The sequence below is a fragment of the Schistocerca americana genome, chromosome 8 (assembly GCF_021461395.2).
Source record: "Schistocerca americana isolate TAMUIC-IGC-003095 chromosome 8, iqSchAmer2.1, whole genome shotgun sequence".
NCBI lineage: Eukaryota > Metazoa > Arthropoda > Insecta > Orthoptera > Acrididae > Schistocerca > Schistocerca americana.
Window position 1 is genome coordinate 359,739,034 of NC_060126.1, and position 10,725 is coordinate 359,749,758.

Below are 10,725 nucleotides of genomic sequence, written 5' to 3' on the forward strand. Positions count from 1 at the left end.
GTCTGCTCTCGGGGCCTTGTTTCGACTCAGGTCTTTCAGTGCTCTGTCAGACTCTTTACGCAGTATTATATCCCCCATTTCATCTTCATCTATATCTTCTTCCATTTCCATAATATTGTCCTCAAGTACATCACCCCTGTATAGACCCTCTATATACTCCTTCCACCTTTCTGCTATCCCTTCTTTGCTTAGAACTGGGTTTCTATCTGAGCTTTTGATATTCATACAAGTGGTTCTCTTTTCTCTGAAGGTCTCTCTAACTTTCCTGTAGGCTGTATCTATCTTACCCCTAGTGAGATAAACCTCTACATCCTTACATTTGTCCTCTAGCCATGCCTGCTTAGCCATTTTGCACTTCCTGTCGATCTCATTTGTGAGACGTTTGTATTCCCTTTTTGCCTGCTTCATTTACTGCATTTTTATATTTTCTCCTTTCATCAATTAAATTCAGTATTTCTTCTATCACCCAAGGATTTCTACTAGCCCTCGTCTTTTTACCTACCTGATCCTCTGCTGCCTTCACTACTTCATCCCTCAAAGCTACACATTCTTCTTCTACTGTATTTCTTTCCCCCATTCCTGTCAATTGTTCCCTTATGGTCTCCCTGAAACTCTGTACCACCTCTGGTTCTCTCAGTTTATCCAGGTCCCATCTCCTTAAATTCCCACCTTTTTGCAGTTTCTTCAGTTTTAATCTACAGGTCATAACCAATAGATTGTGGTCAGAGTCCACATCTGCCCTTGGAAATGTCTTACAATTTAAAACCTGGTTCCTAAGTCTCTGTCTTACCATTATATAATCTATCTGAAACCTTTTAGTATCTCCAGGATTCTTCCATGTATACAACCTTCTTTCATGATTCTTGAACGAAGTGTTAGCTATGATTAAGTTGTGCTCTGTGCAAAATTCTACCAGGCGGCTTCCTCTTTCATTTCTTACCCCCAATCCATATTCACCTACTACGTTTCCGTCTCTCCCTTTTCCTACTGCCGAATTCCAGTCACCCATGACTATTAAATTTTCCTCTCCCTTCACTGTCTGAATAATTTCTTTTATTTCATCATACATTTCTTCAATTTCTTCGTCATCTGCAGAGCTAGTTGGCGTGGGCTTCGTATCTATCTTGGCCACAATAATATGTTCACTATGCTGTTTGTAGTAGCTTACCCGCACTCCTATTTTCCTATTCATTATTAAACCTACTCCTGCATTACCCCTATTTGATTTTGTGTTTATAACCCTGTAGTCACCTGACCAGAAGTCTTGTTCCTCCTTCCACCGAACTTCACTAATTCCCACTATATCTAACTTTAACCTATCCATTTCCCTTTTTAAATTTTCTAACCTACCTGCCCGATTAAGGGATCTGACATTCCACGCTCCGATCCGTAGAACGCCAGTTTTCTTTCTCCTGATAACGACATCCTCTTGAGGAGTCCCCGCCCGGAGATCCGAATGGGGGACTATTTTACCTCTGGAATATTTTACCCAAGAGGATGCCATCATCATTTGACCATACAGTAAAGCTGTATTTAACTAGTTTTAATGAATCCAGCAGTACTTCACAATTGTTATGTATGTATGGGTATTGGATGTATGTCCTAATATCCTTCTCTCCCATCTATCTGTCATGTTCACCCCTCCCCCTCTCCTCCTCCTCCTCCTCCTCCTCCTCCTCCTCCTCCTCTCTCACTCTGTCCATCTACTGTGTATGCCTCCCTCACCCCCCATGATCTCCTCCACCCTCTTTCTGTCCATGTCCTTCTTTGTCAGTTTCCTTCCCCACCACACCCCCCATGTGTCCATAACATCTCCCCTGCCCTCCCCTCTTACCTTTGGCCTTGTTTATTGTTATTGCAAATTTAGATTCTGTAATAGTATTCTAATCATAAGCTAGTAAGCCATAAAAACAACCTTTGTTTGCTGTTGAAATTGACTATTAGGAAGAAAACAAAACAGAAATTTTTGTAAATACAGCTTTTTTTATAAAAAATATATATAATGAAAAGGTGTCCTGATACCATAATTAAAACTAATTGCAGGAAAGATAAGCAAGTTGCACATTTTCACAACAGAACACAGCACAGTATTATCTTTCTTGCAGTTGGTTTAGCAAAAAACTTGAACATTGTTGTTTAAAAAAATATATAGCCTATGTCTTTCTGAATGCTTATTATAGTATCACATAAAAATTTGAAGTAAATTGGTCATGAACTTTTACAGATTTTTGGTAATAATATTTCCCCTTTATACAGGGTGATTCTTCTTACCATTTCAAAAACCCCGAAGCGATGTGGAAAATGCTGAAATAAGTGACTCAACGTAAGACACATAGAACTGCAAATGACTGGAAAAGCTCCAGAAGTGGATGATAAAAGCTGAACATGTGACGTCACCAGATGATGCACCTCGCCTCAAGTGCAGTGCTTGGGTTTGCCGTGAAGGGGCAATTGAGTCATATAATACTTGCATTGAAGCCAACGGTGCACATTTCGAACACCTTTTGTAAATCTGATCTACTGTAAATGTAGAAGTTACAAAATTATTCTCCTCGCTGTAACCAAGCAAAAGCAGTTCTCATGTGTCTTGTGATGCAGTATGGTAGGTCTTTGCTGTACTGTACTTTGCAGTAAACCAGCAGAAACCGTAAGGTGAGTAAATAAAGTAATAAAGTTCCCCTCAGTGTAAACACACAACTGTCTAACACAGTGCAAAAAACTCTTGCCAGACAGAAGACTCTAACCCTGAGCTCCACAAGCTAAAGGCACTCACATAGGCCAGGAGCCACACCAGTGTCAATACTTAACGTGTTTTCGGATGATCAGGAGTGACAGACCGATAGGCTCAATTGTTACTCATATGACAAGTTATGTCATCTTGTGACATCATGTGTTCAGCATTTGTGATCTACTTTTGGAGAATTTCCTGGCATTTGCGGTTCCATATGTCTTATAGTAAATTACTTCTCTCAGCATAAACTATTTCTCTTGCAGGGTTTTTAAACATTAATAATAATTACCTTGCATATTGCATATATGAGACACATTAAATATGTAATGCAACATTTTTTTCTCACCCAGTTTCAGTTGAAAAAAATGTGGAATTTGTTGTGAGAATCATGACATATTCCTGCTTCAGTTTCATGAAGTTCTAGTAGATGGCTGTTGGTAACAGAGGTGTGTTCCAGGCAGCAGAAAACCAGAGCATTGCAGATATTCATAGGCTCTTGCATAGTGCCTAGGAGACCTGACTAAACAAAAACACAGTGAGTTGCTGGACGAGGCATCAGCCATTGTCACAACAAGGTCACGCAGACCTGTTCAATCTCCCATGTGCTGTGACTCCTGCAATGTTGGAACATGCAGACACTCTCCTTCGAGATTATTGACATATCACAATCAAACATCTTGCTGCACAACTGGACATTTCTGTTGGTAGTGCTGGCACACTCGTCCACCAGTTGGGTACACAAAGGCATGTGCCTGTGTGTTATGAGGCCATACACAACAATTTTTGGTTGTTGTCACACTTCGAGTTGGAAAAAAAACTTAATCCATGGAGTGGTGCCATATCACCTCCCCTCTGAAGAAAAAGTTTCAAGCTGCACCGTCAGCAACCAAAGTCATTGTGAGTCATTGTGATGGTCTTCTGCTACTCTGAAAGTATTGTTCTGTTTGGTGTTGGCCTTCAAGGTGCAACAGTCAACTCAGAAGTGTACCATGCTACCCCAGGAAACTGAAGAAACGACTTCAGTGTGTTCACCACCACAAAAACGCAAACTAACTTATCCTCTCCAGTTAATGCAAGGCCTCACACAAGTCTGCAGTACTTGAGGGGAGGTCGCAAAACTTCATTGGACTGTTCTTCCTCATCCACCCTACAGTCTGCATCTCACACCTTCTTATGTCCATCGGGTTTGGCCTAATCAAGGGTGCACTCTGCTGGAAGCAGTATGTGGATGATGGGGAGGTTACTAATGCAGCTGGATGTTGCTCTGACATCGACCAGTAGAGTGAATCCATCCAGGGATTTCTTAGGAGGGAGGATGCAACACATTGTCTTGGATGGAGAGTCATTGATAGAGGTAGAAATAATTTCGGGTGTACCCTTGCTGTTCATGTATATTAATGATCTTGCAGATAATATTAGTAGTAACCTCAGACTTTTTGCAGATGATGCAGTTATCTGCAACGAAGTACAACATGAAGCAAACTGTACAAGTATTCAGTCAGAGACTTGATAAGATTTCAAAGTGATGCAATGATTGGTAGCTTGCTTTAAATGTTCAAAAATGTAAAATAGTGCACTTCACAAAACGAAAAAATGCACGGTATCATATGAATATGTTATTAATGAGTCACAGTTAGAATCTGTGTGTACTAACAAAGTTTTAACCCAAATACGTGTGAAAAGTACGAAATGGATGCACAGGGGGGGAAATGAAATCTGAGGAAGACGACGATAGTGGTAGACGAAAACGCACTAAATATACCGAGGGTCCACAGGGACCAGGTCTAGAGATTATGGCGGGTGAGGCACTACAGTGTTTTCGTCTTTTGTGCAATAGTCTTGCACCATCAGGGATGTATGTGCAGATGTATTATTGTGATGCAAGAGCCATGAATTGTTTTGGCACATTTCAGGCCATTTCCTTCTCGCAGGCATCGCAACACATCCGGATAGTACAATCGGTTAACAGTTTGCCCCTGTGGCACGAATTCATGATAAAATAATCCTTCGAAGTCAAAGAAAATTATTGGCATGGCTTTGACATTTGACCTTACCTGCCAATTTTTTTTTTAAATATTTCCTGACTCAATGTGAAGATTGAACCTTGGTCTCAGCATCATAACTGTAGACTCCCGTCTCATCACCAATTATGAATCTCTTAAGGAACATCCTTCTCATATGCACGATCCATAAGCTCTTTACAGATTGTGAGGTGAAGATCTTTCTGGTCTTGACTCACAAGCCATGGGACGACCTTGGCATGTTGCATTCCAAGATGCTGTGTCAGGATTTCATGACATGACCCAACTGTAATGATGTTACATTCTTTGTCAATGTCTTCCGAGTCAGTCTAAGGTTAGCACGTACAATTTTGTTGACATTCTGACGTGAGTGTTGTTGAAGGGCGTCCTGAGCGAGGGTCATCTTTAACTCCCGTCCGGCCATTTTTAAACCTTCTGAACCATCTCAAAATGTACAAGCCAGATAAACCCCATAAATATGGCTATAAACTGTTTTTACTTTGTGGTGTATCTGGGTATGCTGACAAAATGGAGATATAAATAGGACATGAACATGAATGGGACAAGAATGATGCAGAGCCAGATCTTGGTGCCAGCAGCAATGTGGTTGTTAGATAATGCCGGAATGTGCCAGAGAATGTAAATGACAAAATTTACTTTGATAATTATTACACATCAATACCGCTAATGCATTATTTGAAGGGAAGAGGCATCTTATCTCTAGGAACTGTTAGAAGAAATAGAGTTGACAGTAAGAAACTCCCAGAAAACAAGTCCCTGAGTAAAGAGGAAAGGGGTAAAATACTTGAGTTTATTCAAAATTATTAAGGAACAGAAATCTCAAGTGTACTCTGGAAGGACAACAAGACAGTCATGTTGTTATCCACGTTTGTAGGAAGTGCCCCTGTGAGCAATGTAAAGACATATGATAGAAGTAGGAAGGAACATATTTTTATATCTTGCCCAAAAATTGTGCAAATTTATAACAAGCATATGGGGGAAGTGGATCTTCTAGACAAGACTGATCGTCAGATCATCATCATCATAATCAGTTATCTGCTATATTAGCAGGTCCTTTGCCTCTCCATTTTCTGTGATCCATTGCTTCCTTCTTAAGGCTGCTGTATGTTGTACCGTCCAGTATCTGGAATCTCTTCCATCCTCACTTCCTATTCCCTTCTACATAACCTTCTAAAACAGTTTTTATCAGCCCATCATTCTTTCTTAATATATGCCCAATGCAATTTCTTTTTCTTCTCTGTATTACATCTAGTAACTGTCTTTTCTCTCCCACTCTTCTCAGTACCTCTTCATTTTTTACTCTGTCCGTCCAACTTATTCTTTCCACCCTCCGCCATGTCCAGATCTCAAAAGCCTCGAGCTTTTCTCCTTTTTTTCCCCTCATAGTCCATGTTTCAGTGCCATATAGAAGAACAATCCATACAAGACATTTTATGAGTCTCTTCCTGAGTTCTCTGTCCAGACCGCTACAGAAAATTCTCCTTTTCTTATAAAAAGCCTCATTAGCCATTGCTATCCTTGTTTTAATTTCTGTCGTGCACTTCCAGTCGGTGTCTATCCTGCTTCCAAGATACTTAAAATTTTGCACCTGTTCTAGTATTTCCCCATTCAGCATAATTTTTATTTCCTTATTTCCTCCTAGTGCCAATACTTTTGTTTTATTTGTGTTAATTTTCATTCCATATTTTTTTCCGTTAGTTTCAATGGTTTCTTCCAAATCCTGTAATTCTTTTTCCCCTGTGGCTAGAAGGACCATGTCATCAGCAAACCTCAAACACCCTACTCTTCTTCCTCCAATTTCTACACCTTTGTCATCTAATGAGCATTGGTCAATCATATTTTTCAAGTAGAGGTTGAAAGGAGTAGGTGATAGACATCGTCCTTGTCTTACTCCTTTTCGTAGTCCGATCCATTTTGTACTTTCTCCTCTCACATTAATTGAAACTTTTTGATTAAGATATAATGAGTTTACAAGTCTTCTGGTTTTCCAGTCCACTCTCTTTTCCCTCATTATAGTCTCCACCTTGTCCCAAACCACATTGTCAAATGCCTTTTCTAGATCGATGAAGCGCGTATATAGATCTCTTCCTTTTTCAATAAACCTTTCTCCCAAGATTCGTAGGAGCCCTATCGCATCTCTGGTGCCCGTATTCCATCTAAAGCCAAGCTGCTCTTCACGAAGATCCTCCTCCATTACTGTTTCAAGTCTTTTATTACTTATGAATAACATCACTTTGGCTGCATGTGAATTGAGGCTGATTGTCCTGTGCTCGCTGCATTTCTTGGTTCCAGGTTTTTTGGGTAATGGAATCATTACTGTTGTCAGAAAGTCCTCTGGCCATTCACCACTGTCATATATTTTATTACATTATCTCAATATTTCTCTTATTCCATCCTGGTATCGTATCTGTACCTACTGCTTTGCCATTTTTCATTGCAGCTATGGCAGACTCTACTTCTTCAATTATGATGGCTGGTCCTTTCTCTTCATCAATTACACTGTTGTGTGATCCAAGTTCCAGAGTTTCTGGTTTGCTATTTGTGTCATATAGCTCTTTTCGATATTCTTCCCATCTCTGGAGGACATCGTCACGATCTTTGTACACTACCTCTTCGTCTTTACTCAAAATTTCCATAGTAGCACTTCCTGTTCTGTTTTGTTCCCATGTCATTGTCTTTACCCTGTTGTATAGTAAGTCGTATCTCCCCTTCCTGTCCAATTCTTCAATTTCATCACATTCCTCTTTTAGCCATTTTTTCCTAGCGTGCTCTGTTTCTCTTCGCAGTTCATTATTTAACCTTCAGTATATCTTTCTTGCATCTTCAGTGCTCTTGTTTTTCAATTTTCTTCTCTCCTCCATCTTGGAAATCATTTCTTGTGTGACCCACGGTTTTTTTTACCTTTACCCTTTTACATATCCTATATTTTGCTGCCCTGCTTTAATGATTCCTTCTTTCAGCATATTCCAGTACTCGATGGCATTATCAGATGGTTCTTTGTCTCATAATGTGTTTAGAAACTCCCGAGACAGCATTTCTGTAATTTGTTCTTTGTTGGATCTTATCTTCTCTAGATCCCACTTCTTCACCACGGTCGCCTTCTTCATTCTTATTTCTATTTCTGCTACAAGTAAGTTATGGTCACTATTAATATCTGCACCTGGCAATGTGTGCACCTTCTTGATTCCATTCCTGTATCTTTCTTCTACTAGTATAAAATCGATTTGGTTTCTATATTTATCCCCTGGTGATTTCCAAGTGTAGAGCCTCGTCTTGTGGTTCTTGAACCATGTGTTTGCCGCTATCAACTGCCTTTCCCTGCAGAAGTCAATTAGCCATTCACCTCTATCATTTCTCGTTCCAGTCTCCCATTACTATTTTGCAGCATTTTTAATTTTCGTCCATTATTGTCAGATACAGAACCGTAATGCGGGGTAAGAAGTGGTACTTTGGAATATTTTACCATCTTTTTGATGTAGCCACAATCAACAGCTGGATTTTGTACCACAGAGTTAACAGCATTGCAACCCAGTGTCTCAAGCTAAGGAGCTTCAATTAGCAAATTTTAGGATTGAACTGGCGGAAACGTTGCTCAAAATTGGTTTCAGTTCTACACCAAAGAGAGGAAGGCCAAGTTTTATAGAGAAACCACCAGCAAAGAAGAAGACAGCTTCACCTCATCCAACTAAAAATATCAGATTTGATCAGGGCGGACACTGGCCTGTTTATTTAGATAAAAAACAGAGGTTCAAAAATTAAAATTGCAAAGGTTATACCATTATTAAATGCGAAAAATTTAACATGCAGCTGTGTCTTAACAAGAAAGGTAACTGTTTCAGTAAATATCATGAACTGTGATTTTAATGTTTTCAGATTTATTTCACAGAACTATCCTGCTTTAAATGCCACTGAGATCAATAATATGAAATTTAAATTCAAAATCAAATATCTCATTAAATGTTTGTTCCATAAAATTTATTTGTTACTTAATTTTCCTGTTTGAGTTGCTGTTGTAAAAGTTTTGGTAACTAGAGACGGCGTTATGTCTAAACGCATGATGTTGCCAAATGGCAACAAGTAATAAATAATGACTTTCTCATTGTTAAATGAGTTATACAATTTTTTCAATATTTTTCCCTTTCATTGATGAACATTTTCTACCATATATATTTTTTTGCACTAAAATAAAAATTCATGCTGTGTAGGGTTAAATTGACTATTATGACTGCTAATTTTCATGGTACGAGATTGATACTATGAAATATGTCAATACAAATAATAAAAATATACTGACAGACAAATAGTTTTTGGGAATCAACTACGCTCAGTAATATCTACAGGTGAAAAATACATAATTTAAGTAAGAAAATTAACCCATGTCTGGTCAAAATTTTATGGAATCTAACATTTCAGTTGACACGTGAAAGTTCTGAGGAGGCTAGGTTCATTACAGTATATACACTCCTGGAAATTGAAATAAGAACACCGTGAATTCATTGTCCCAGGAAGGGGAAACTTTATTGACACATTCCTGGGGTCAGATACATCACACTGACAGAACCACAGGCACATAGACACAGGCAACAGAGCATGCACAATGTCGGCACTAGTACAGTGTATATCCACCTTTCGCAGCAATGCAGGCTGCTATTCTCCCATGGAGACGATCGTAGAGATGCTGGATGTAGTCCTGTGGAACGGCTTGCCATGCCGTTTCCACCTGGCGCCTCAGTTGGACCAGCGTTCGTGCTGGACGTGCAGACCGCGTGAGACGACGCTTCATCCAGTCCCAAACATGCTCAATGGGGGACAGATCCGGAGATCTTGCTGGCCAGGGTAGTTGACTTACACCTTCTAGAGCACATTGGGTGGCACGGGATACATGCGGACGTGCATTGTCCTGTTGGAACAGCAAGTTCCCTTGCCGGTCTAGGAATGGTAGAACGATGGGTTCGATGACGGTTTGGATGTACCGTGCACTATTCAGTGTCTCCTCGACGATCACCAGTGGTGTACGGCCAGTGTAGGAGATCGCTCCCCACACCATGATGCCGGGTGTTGGCCCAGTGTGCCTCGGTCGTATGCAGTCCTGATTGTGGCGCTCACCTGCACGGCGCCAAACACGCATACGACCATCATTGGCACCAAAGCAGAAGCGACTCATCGCTGAAGACGACACGTCTCCATTCGTCCCTCCATTCACGCCTGTCGCGACACCACTGGAGGCGGGCTGCACGATGTTGGGGCGTGAGCGGAAGACGGCCTAACAGTGTGCGGGACCGTAGCCCAGCTTCATGGAGACGGTTGCGAATGGTCCTCGCCGATACCCCAGGAGCAACAGTGTCCCTAATTTGCTGGGAAGTGGCGGTGCGGTCCCCTACGGCACTGTGTAGGATCCTACGGTCTTGTCGTGCATCCGTGCGTCGCTGCGGTCCGGTCCCAGGTCGACGGGCACGTGCACCTTCCGCCGACCACTGGCGACAACATCGATGTACTGTGGAGACCTCACGCCCCACGTGTTGAGCAATTCAGCGGTACGTCCAACCGGCCTCCCGCATGCCCACTATACGCCCTCGCTCAAAGTCTGTCAACTGCACATACGGTTCACGTCCACGCTGTCGCGGCATGCTACCAGTGTTAAAGACTGCGATGGAGCTCCGTATGCCACGGCAAACTGGCTGACACTGACGGCGGCGGTGCACAAATGCTGCGCAGCTAGCGCCATTCGACGGCCAACACCGCGGTTCTTGGTGTGTCCGCTGTGCCGTGCGTGTGATCATTGCTTGTACAGCCCTCTCGCAGTGTCCGGAGCAAGTATGGTGGGTCTGACACACCGGTGTCAATGTGTTCTTTTTTCCATTTCCAGGAGTGTATAATTGAAAACCACAGACTTTGGACTCACATGTTTTCTTGCTATGCAGCTGCTCTGAAATGATTGCAATCAGTTTGATA